We start from the raw sequence: 11797 nt of genomic DNA, 5'->3' as shown, positions 1-11797 counted from the left end.
AAAGCTGAGGTCACTGTCGTGTTAGTGGAACTAGCTTGAAAGGGTGCATGCTTTGTGTCTTGACACATTAACCTGCAATGCTTAGGCATGCTGTCGGCATTAAAAGATATAACATGTGCTAAGGGAACATTGCCCTTGCCATCACTTTACAACCACCAACCTGTACAGTAGACATAAGTTAGAATCGATCTTTGTCCCTGTAAGTATGTAGCCAAAGGTTAGATGTGTGCCACTGTGATCTGTGAAGCTTATTCCAAATATATTATTTTATTAAAAATGGATAATCAAGTTCATAATTGAATAAAACCGAAACCACACAAATCAGAGAACCTGACAGGGAGATGAGCAGTAACAAGTGGAAGTTGAATCAGACAGTCAAGTGCTGATATGTCCTATTTTGTCATGATCAATATATAACCAGAAGCCAATGTCAGCTATTTAGAGATTCCTCAATCTGATATTGCCATACAAGTGACCTGAGAAAGAGATGGGAAAAGATAAGTGGAAACAAATTAGACAGACTATTAAAGGAGAATAGGTGTGACCAGTTGTCTAATGGTCAGTTTATTATTTGCAGTAACCGTGTGCTATTTTCTTTTCTTTTCTATGCGGAGTGGTTTCTTTGAGGCTAGGTATCTGTGCTGGTAATTGGAAGGTTGCCAGTTCGAATCCCATAAATGCCAAAAGTGTCTCTATTCCATTGAGACACTGAGCTAGGCCCCTAACCTGCAAATGTTTCGTCCTTGGTATGACGTTAATCTACATCCAGCCCTGCAAGCAGATCTTCCAATTTGAAGGGAAAACTTGGGGGTTGGTGGCAGAACTGGCATTCCTGTCACTGTAAAAAAACTCACACTGTTCATTGTGGTGCTGAAGTGTCACCTGTTACACGGCTGGACTTGGATCTCAATCCAGGTGGTTTGCTGTGTGGTGGGTGTGGCAATGTGCTGTAATCAGCACATTCTCACAACCAATGCCAGCAAAAGATTGTACCCATGTTTAGAAGCTGCATGCTCATATGTCAGTAACCTTGAACTGTACAGAATGTATAAAAACTCTGACAACGGCACAGAACCTCAGAGCTCACCTATGGACAGATGCTCCTGCCCGTACCTATGTCAAAATCCCTTCCACACTCTCTATCTAAAAGACAGAGAGCACCGACTGCAGAAATCCCTGACTGCACCACACTTTTGCCAGTACCTCTCCTTTGAATTTGAGATAATTGTGACTGTTAAGCCAAATGTAAACAGAAGGTAAGTATATTCTTCCTTTAGTGTTACTTCTTCTTTCTTCCTTTTAATATCACATATATACATACACATCGTGGTGGGCAGCCATGGCACTTACCTGGCCAGGAATCCTCCATGGTGGAAGGACCAGGGCGGAGAATGTGGGCAGGGCATTATCTTTCCCAGAGCGAAAGATGGCAGTCCCCATGGGTTGCAGCAGCACCATAGTTGCCTACAGGGCTTTGTGGCAATTGGAGTTCTGTAACTCTGCTCTTTTGGGTGCTGCCAGGGTGTGCTGTGGGGAGTGGGCAGTCCTACTAACTGGGGCTCCAGCCTTACCTAGAAGTGCTCCTTGGCCAAGCCTTCCAGACTCCGGAAGGAGCCGCCTGCCTTCATTCTAGAGTTGGGAGGTGAGGAACATAGCTTGCTGGAAGAGGAGTGGAGCAGGAAGGAGACAGAGAGTGGAAGAGAAACAGAGAAAGGAAAGAAAAAAAGGCAAACTGCTGTGTGCTTTATTATATTTTGCTTTGTACTTTGCATTGGTAGTGGGGACCAAATGGAAAACATTTCCCACATCACAATAAAGCCTTGTGTGCTGCTGGACTTGTTTCTGTGTCTGTTGTGTAGGGTGTCCGGGGAGGTGGTGCACCCCCTGGCCACTATATATATTTTGGGAAATTTCTATATAACCAGGAAAGGTTTCCATAAAAGGAAACCACCTCATCTGCATCGGAATGGGGTGGATGAAGCTCACAGTGGAAGTTGATGGAAGTGCTTACATTTATGTGTTATACTGTGCTGGTCTGACTTAAACCTTGTGAAGGTGTTATTAAGAAACAAAGTATCAATTTATTTACCCTTGAAATTATTTTCAGCTGACTTGTGTCCAGTGTTTAGCCACAATTATATTTATTAATACAGATCTTTGCCAGTAGATAACCAGAAAGTCCAGCTGACAATGCCAATGTGACCACAAGTGTGAGCCCCAGAGCCCGAACACCAGGCACAACTCAGCCAATTGCGATTTCAAAGTTACCCAAAGTTCCCCCCAATAGAGAGGTCTACTCTTCACACCACCTCCCCCTATGGTACCCAAGGATCCCGAAAGGGTTGCCTTTCCGCACTACAAGCTCCTGGCAACCCAGCAGGTGTCTAAACTGGGACCCAGTCAGAAGAACATTGCCAGCTCACATGTTGGAGGGTAAAGTGTTCATAAAGTCCAGTCATCCCTCTTCCATCTATTATTTATTCCTCCTGCCATGCCATTCCATCTACTTCTGCACCTACACCCCTATGTTCTGAATGTCACTACAGAAATTGACATTTTTCAGACTAGGAGACATTTTTGCTATGTTCAATTATCCCCTTGTGGTCATCATGTCTTCATCATTTTTCTATTTTCAACTGATAAAAGTGGAATTCTGTGTCATCTCCTGCTGCAGCCCAACCTCCATCATTTTGTGCATTCTGAGATGTCATCTACATACTTTTATAAAAAGCTGTTATTTCAGAAGGACTGGCATTTTTATTAGCTTAAATGAGTATGTCATTCTCTTCTGTCCTCTTTCATTCATGCACAGAACTGCTGCTCAATGTATATTTTTAATTTATTGCACCATTTACAGTACAACTGTGGAAGAGATGCTTGAAGTACCACCATGATCAGAGTTGCCTGCATCATCCATCCATCATGCATCTTACCAATTCTAACTTTTGGTCAAGTAAAAACTTAACGTCTTAATGTCTAAATGCTATATATATTTAGCTACAGTTGCATGTTTGGACCAGCTGAGAATTTTTACTAACATGCAGGTATATCCAACAGACTGGCCACGGAGTGTATTCGTTTTATTACTCATGCAACATTTTTTTCCTTCCTCAGATTCTAGTCAGTAGTATGGAGCATGACAACAAATCAACTTTGAAGGAATAATTGAGGAGCAATAAACGCATTTCAAATGTGTATATTGACAGCTGTGAAGCCATCATACAGTAAGCCAATCAAGAATATACAGTATTGTAAATGTTGAGTAGTTTGGTGATTACTCTAAACCAACTGTTACACTATACTCTATGCACCAATCTGATTGTCAGCCTGCTGTGAAATTTATTACCAAGAAGCAAAAGGGATGCACAAAATGGCTGATCTGGGTCAAAAAGTGACCACATCTTATGCACTACGTCAGGTTTCCCATGACCAGACTCTTGCATAATAAAACAAGAAGCTGCAAACATATATGCTGAGAATCTGTTGACTGGACATTCATAGAACCTATGCCAAACATGCACAAAGATAAAATTGCAAAATCAAAAATAATTTATACAGCACACTTCTAGAATCCTGTGTCTGAATCCTAGGACTGTGTTGAGCTTACATTTTCTCACAAAGTCTTCAAGGATTCCTTTAGGTGCTAAGATTTTCCTTCTGCATCCCAAATATGTGGAGGGTAGGTGACATTTATTAGTTGTCTTTGAGTGAGTGTCAGTGCGTGTGGCATGTCCAAGGTAGCTTTTTGCCTTGTGGTGTAAGCTGAAAGGATAGGCTCTGGCACAGACAACCCTGAATTGGATCAGGTGGGTTTTCTAATGGATAGATGGAAGAACAACTTATTTTCTCTCATCTGCCAATCAATTCAAATCTCCTAGTTCATGCTTTGTGATTTAATAGACAGTCCTGTATGCTCCATGTTTGGGCGTACATAGAGGCAGCTAAGAAAAAAAAAAAAATAAAGTGGGGGTTGTGCAATGCTAGAGAAAATTTGCAGTGGTAAACATGAACTGAAAAGTCCATACTGTATATTGCTATTTTGGTACCGGCTACTAAGCTATATTCAGAATACACTTAAAACTGACTCAATTCTGATTTTTTGCTTATACTCTATTTTTGTTTGACTGCTCAGAATAATTCAAATCCCTTTTGTCTGTGTACCAATGTCTATCCTGGATCAGAAACAAATGCTAAAAATGTATACAGAGAGAAGAGGCCTGATATACAACCATGAATACCAACTACACATAGAGTACAAATTATGTACATTGCATGTTTGTGAATTAGTCGACTTACATTGGCAAATGTTATGAGTAGAATCATCACTGCCGAATCTGCACATGGAAACCTGTGGACAAGAGAGTGGAGCCACAGGCTTGCCATGTGCATTTCAGAAAATATGCAGCAATTGGACTCTATAAGAAAGCTTTCCAACTTTGCATATTATATTTTCACATGAGTAAAAAAAGTGCCTTATTAACAGCAGCATAAACACTTATTTTAAAGTGAAACTTTATATTTAACTCGCAGCCTAATAGGTAGATTACAGTGACAGTGATAACATACCCATAATCTTACCATGCTAGCCCCCATAAACATATATATTAAATTTATGTACCAAAAATGAAATGGTTATCCTAATATTGTTGCTAATATCGAGAGTTCCCAAGCACAAAGTCCCAAACACCTCCATAAATTTCCACCAGATGGGCTAAAAATGCCCACTACTGCCAAGGTCAAACAAAGAATCTTTATAAATAAAAAGATTTATTCTTCACATAAATGCTCATTGACAACAAGAAGCTCCATGGAGCACAAAAGGAAAAAAGGAATTGCCTGAGAAGGCAAAGTCAATGCAAGGTGAACAAGTCCAAATCACAAAATAGAAAGAGTAGTCAAAACTACACAGTAAAGGTATCAAAAGTCCAGTAAAACACAAAGCACTAGAAATAATAACACATCCAAGAACTCACCCCTCCCAAGCACATTTGAATGAACTACAAGGAACTGTGGGTTCCCCCCTCATTTTTAGGGCCGTAGGCAGTCCCTTTGTGGTATGTTGGGCAGGTGGTCCCATGTCTTGGGAGGCCACCACACAAGGCACATAACAAAGGCATAAGTGTGGATTCATAAAAAAACAAATAATAATACAAAATATAAACAAAAGCAAATATTAACATAAACAAAGGAATTACAATTAAACAAGAAATACATAAAAATAGCATTTGAACACCAGCCAGGAGGAGTCCTAGCCAAAATACAACAAATATAATGCCAAAATTCAATGAAATTGAAGTATAATGATAATCTTCAAACGTTTACCCATAGTTCCAGTGTAAATTATTCTAGTCTATGTACGGTATGCAAAGAACACAATCAATGCACAACATCAGAGAGACTTTTGTACCACTCCAGAAGTGAGAGTGAAGAGTGTAATAAGTCAGGTCACAGGTAATGATTAACAATATTCGAAACGTTTTGACACAAATTTTAATGTAAGCTTCGAGTCCTGTTCTGTGTAGATCTTTTCATCAAAAGATACATAACCTCTCAGTCAGATCTTCAGGCTTTCCAGTTTATAACAAGTACAATAAAAGAATGACTCTGAATCCATCTGAAATCATTTATTCCTGCACGACAGGCAAATAGGTTTTAATGAACAAGCAGGTGCAGGAGGCCAAAGGAGGCAATTTGCGAGCACACATTAATTCAGGTTACAGATGTATTTGTTTATGAGACTAGACAGCAGGGGTAATGCAGTTTTTTAAGTCATCTTCAACCTTAAGATGAGAAATAGTTTGTATGGAACTTTGTCTTTCCTAGAAATGTTGCAGATGTAACTTTCCCATATTCTAATATAAACCACAGATTTTATTATGAATATCCATCCATTTTTCAACCCACTGAATCCGAACACAGGGTCACAGGGGTCTGCTGGAGCCAATCCCAGCTAACACAGGGCACAAGGCAGGAACCAATCCCGGGCAGGGTGCCAACCCACCGCAGGACACACACAAACACACCCACACACCAAGGCCAATTTAGAATCGCCAACCCACCTAACCTGTATGTCTTTGAACTGTGGGAGGAAACCGGAGCGTCTGGAGGAAACCCACGCAGACACGGGGAGAACACGCAAACTCCACGCAGGGAGGACACAGGAAGCGAACCCGGGTCTCCTAACTGCGAGGCAGCAGCGCTACCACTGCGCAACCCTTATTATGAATATTTAAACAAAAAAACTTTCCTTTTCCTACTACCTTTCAGTCAACCCATCTATCCATTAGCAAATTAACCAATATTTCATTATATAGGCCTCATAATGGATAAAAAGATAATCTCTTAAAAACTTTCCCAATTTTTTTTTTTTGTATAATCAGTTTTTATTTGAGTGTTTCTAATTTTAAGACTGGACCTCACTGTGTTGATGGATTTTGTGTACCCTTTGATCATTAGTGTTATGTTCATAGGAGAATTAAACTGGAAAATTGGATCAAAGAAAGTGTCTTACAGCTCACATAACAGCTAAAAGAATCTCACCATAAACAGAAACATTCAGAGCAGTAGAACAAGGCCTTGGAGTGGCACGTAGCATCCTGTATACGAAAGTCATCAAAGTGGATTCAGTCTGAAGAGTCATTTAGGTTAAGCACCAACAAAGCAAATACCCATTGGATGACAGACAAACAGTGAACAAATCCAAATCGATTAGAGCTTGACAAATATAACTAATACTTGGAATATGAAATGTTACTTCAGTAGTTCAAAAATATTACTTACAGTAGATTTATTCAGAATGACACATGTGCTTAGCATTGTGTCAGAAATCTGGCATCTTCTTTCGTAAGAGCAATATCTGTCACATCAAGGACACATTTGTTACAGGGAGGCCACAGAATGTTTGAATGAATGCTCACTAGTTCTCAAGTGGGTGTTGTGTATGAGTTAGTGGCCTCACTATTACTTAAGATTGAAACATTTTAATGTTGCTTAGGTTTCCTTACTGACAATTGGCATAATGCTTAAGCTAACATGTATTGAGTTTATAGCCATAGTAGATGACTTCAGTGTTCTAATGAGGACATATCTTGAAGGTATGTGTAGTAGGAACATCCTGCTTGGTCTGAATTTAAGACGTAATTCATTATTGGACTGCCAGCAACAAACACCAACAGTTTACTCAAAAAGACATCTGATATGAAAGCATGTTGTACTGTATGTTGTAACACATCAGAAATCGCAAAAAAGGCAGTGACAATGAAACAAAATGTTGATAAAATATCAAAACAACATTAAGCATTGTAATAAATGAATTCAACAATAAGTCATGATACTAGCATGACACTGTCTTTTCATTTGCTACTTCTCCAAATAGTAGATTATAATAGTGTAATAGGTTTAATTTAATTTCACAGGAAATCTATTTTTTGGTTATTTGTATTTGAACTAAACTGTGGCTAAATTCTTAAATTATTTTCAGTCTATATTGTCAATTTTTATTTTTGATATTGTTCACCTTTGCTAAAGCTGTGAAGTTAACTGTGAATTTGGTGCACCTTCTGTTCAGGGTGGTAGCAGATGGAATCAGAAGATGGGTTATAATAGTAATAGCAAACTAAGGACTTAAAATGAGGACAAACGAACAGACAGAATGAGACAGAATCGTAGATGGGGAAACATAGTGAAAGAGTCAGTAATTAGAATACTTAACACAGTCTAAGCCAAAATGCAAAACATAAATCACTATTTGTATCATATGGCTAAATACATCAAGAGAGCACATACTATACAGTATAAAGAAAAATCAGTCACATAAAAAAAGATGAATTAGGTCAAAGCTGAATGTCTCTTTCTGATATCCAGTGTGATTTGAAGGAAATTGTCTGTGCTGCTTTGGAAAATTCAAACACTATGTGCTTTATGGTCTACTGATCTTTACCACTGTTAAATGCTAGGGACTGACAGAAACCCCATTTGTACATGGAATTTCCGCCTCTGTTGTGGTTTGTCCAAATTCTATTCAGGAAAACTGGTATTTTATGTCAAATTAAAATATTGGAGGGAGATTTTACTTCAAGAAAAGACGAATATTCTGAAGGAATGTGATCCAACCAGTCTCTATTCCAGATATCACTAGAATCAGATCCATCTGCTTTCTGTCTCTCTGCTGCGATAAATGAATAGTACCGTGGTTTTAACTTTCTGAATGTGGTACTGATATTAAATCATATTTTTAATGGATGGGTAGATCTGTTATTTTCATGTTCTTTGAGCATACTCTAAGAACAGCCTTTTGCTGTTGGATGTGATGTTGCTCAATGTGACTACGGAATGGGAGATAGAATTTTGCTGTGGACTTTATGCACCCAGATGTACTTCTCATGGTATCATTGAGAATTCTGTACACTTTTATTGTGGGCTGTTTAGCTATGCTGCAGGACAATATTCTATTGCTGAGTATACAAGACTTAGAGCGGTAATGCAGAGTCTCAACAGTTGCTCCCCATGATCTTCTTAACCTTGTGAATTCCTGAGGAATTCCTTGTCTCTAGCCTGTAGCCTGTTTCTTCTAGGATAGTGCTCATTCAAGAAAACAACCAAAGTAATATACGTGAGTGTCATAAGAGTATCTTTAACATTTGATGACTTTCAGTAGATTTGTATATATTTTTTTTTTTTATCTCCAGACAGTATCACAGGCTACTGTTAGATGTACAAACACTGGCCCCATTTTTAGTTGGTTTTCAAGTCTAGCTTCAGTGTGTGTAGTCAGGGCCAGAGCCTGTTCTTTGCAGTTTCTTTTGTATCTGAACCCAGTTTGGTGTATCGGGAGAAAGCCATTAATTATGGAGCAGATTGTTAGGAAGAATAATCGCTCTAACAATTTATATCCTGTATGCAAGAGTGCAATGGATTGTTAACTTCCAGTTTTGTTGAGTTTTACTGGTTGAGGGAAAGTTGGTATCATAGAGTGCTTGAAGTGTTTTGGAAGCTTTTCAGGTTTCTGAATATCCAAAAAGAATTTAGCATGTAATTTTTTGTATTTTCTCCTGGGTAAGTTTATTATGGATTACATCAAATACATTAGTGTTTCCCATTTTTATTTTCTTCAGAGTCTAAGTGTAACATTTTTTCAGAGTTGATAGTTCTTTGATGACCTTCCTGGTGCATTCCTTGTCCATTTTAGCTTGTGACATATTTGCCATGTGATTTGCTGATACCTAGAGGGGCGTTTTGAAGACTAGTTGCCAGGTTTCCGTAATGAGCTTCAAGCCTTTCAGTTCAAATGTCATATGTTCATGTTCTAAACTTTACCTTCTCACATCAATCTATGAAGTAGATTATCTGCATCTTCTGGATGACACTTAATCCTTGAAGAGTCTTTTATTAGGGATATTCCAGCCAGGGATGTACTCTTTTCTGACTTGTCTAGGTATGTGTGTTGAAATAACTGCTCTGATAAAATGATCTTACTGCTTGCTTTCAGGTGAAGTCCCTCACACCTTTTTGTCAAAATCATTAGTAAAAACAAGGCAGTTTTCTTTTTTGAAGTACCACCTGGGCTTAGTAATAGTCTGACTGACTGGGATTTGGAAGCCAAAAGTTATAAGAAGTGGACGATGCTGACTATGTTGGAAACCTTTGAGTACCATGAAAGTGACAGATAATGGGGAGCTACTATTATTATCTGGGTTTATTTCTGTATTACTTCTGGCAATTCGAAATATATGTAGAGCTTTAGCATCACAAATTTTAAAAAATGGGGCTGTAGGAAGATATTTTATAAAAACAGCATTTTAAAAAATGTCCAAAGTCAAAACGTATCTAAGTACTAAAAGAAAAAGGTTGTAAAAATATAACATAGTCCATATTATGAAAGGCTGATGAGAGGCACCTAAAACATGTTTGAATAATGTAAAAATTTGCTTTATATTTACTTAAATTACATTGGTTTTTAATTCAACTGTTAATTTCTGAAAACTCTGTATAACAGTTATACTGCATAAATAAGATGATATACTGCTTTTGAATACTTATGTTAAGCATTTCTGTTGTAACTTGTCCTTTCTTTTTCTGTGTTCCTGTAAGTTTAGTAAGTGTGAGGCTGTTTTTAATCGCTTTTTTTTTTTTGTTTTTCTTCTTTGTCAATACTCGTCTCACCACCTAAGTTAATGAATAAATGGCATCAAAGAGCAGCATGACCACAGTGTGATCTCTTGCTTTTTTACAGAAAACAACACAATGTAGAGTGGTGGCTGTGTCTCAGATGCAGACTCAGAAGACCAGCTACACTAATCAGAATCGTTAATCCCTTTGACAGATTTCCACAATTGAAGTTACAATGGCAGTAGTTAAGACAGACATCATTATGGATATTGCCTGTAATATACAGGATAAATTCTGGAAGAGTGTGAACAACAGTTTCCCATAATTACCTTGGCCGCATATGGAGTTTCTACCTTAAGACTCTAATTCTTGACCAACAGCTGCAACAGCCAGAGTCAGGGGACAGAGAAATGCAGACAAAAAAGATAACTTGATGAATGCTTTGATTTTAAATTAGAAGAAAATAAAGTAATGCCCTTTGTACAGATCTTATTGTTTTTTGTAATATGACATCAACTACAATGTTTCTTGGTAATAAATATGCACACTTCTCTGCTACTACGTTTTGTACTTTTGGCTTCTGTCAGTTAAGAGTAAAATGATTACCAAATCAGGGTGTTGCTATTAACCCGGATTCTCAATAGCAGAGAATTTTTGATACACAAAAAGTTATTTCATACTGAGTTCACCTGCTGTACTCCTAATTTTGGCACATTTCCAAACAAAAAACAGTTGTCTAAAGTATTTATGTCTTCATTCATTCAGTTTTTATTACCCATCCTTTGCTCTGATTTCTTTGTCTATTTAATCCATCCATCCATTTTCTAACCCGCTGAATCCGAATACAGGGTTTTGTCTATTTAATGACTCTGAAAATAATGGTAAAATTTATTTGTACCTAAGGCTTGAAACAGGAGTTAGAGACTTATCAATAAATACTGCTAAGAATATTTCTTTAAGAAAACAGAAATAAAGCTGAAAAAATAGTCCTATACTTTATTTCTCTTTGTGGGATGTATGCATTAAAATGTCATTAACTCAAGATAAACAGCAACTATAGATCCTCAAATTTTAAACAAAAATGCAAACAAAATTTACAGAAATGATGGACAAGACTGTCTACTTAAAGGAACAAATTGCACACACATTGCAGCAAAATATAGCATGTTAGAATTATTTATCACAACAAAACAGTGCATAAAGAGATGTCCATGAAGCAGATCCATTGTTTTGAGGCTCACTCACTATTTAAAATAAAACTAAAATGAATCCATCTTGGACTGTTCAGCAAAAGACCTCAGATGAAATCATTTAACACTCTGACTGCTAAGCCAAATGTCTTTTCTATTATAAGCAAATATACATTATACTGTATGAAAAATAATGCTCAGAAAATTTAAATGAAAAGTAAAGAAAAAAACAATTGTTATAATTCGACAAATATATTTAAAAATGTTAATGCTTTTGGCCAGTAGACTATTTTAAGTAAAGTAGCAAATAGAAGATCTAAGTCCTAATACATTTCAGTACTAAGGTACCCATTAAACCACAGTGCTAAACACAAGGTGGGTGTTGACATACTGTATATGTTGTATGTCTCACTGACACCTGTTTCTTTGTGGTTTGGCTGTTCTGCTTTATATAGACTGAAACCTTTCTTGAACCATTGACATTTGCTGCTGTTTTGGAA

This window comes from Polypterus senegalus, chromosome 7 (genome assembly GCF_016835505.1).
Source record: "Polypterus senegalus isolate Bchr_013 chromosome 7, ASM1683550v1, whole genome shotgun sequence".
In the NCBI taxonomy this organism is placed as follows: Eukaryota; Metazoa; Chordata; class Cladistia; order Polypteriformes; family Polypteridae; genus Polypterus; species Polypterus senegalus.
The sequence above is the reverse complement of the archived record's forward strand: the minus strand, read 5'-3'. Positions refer to the sequence as shown.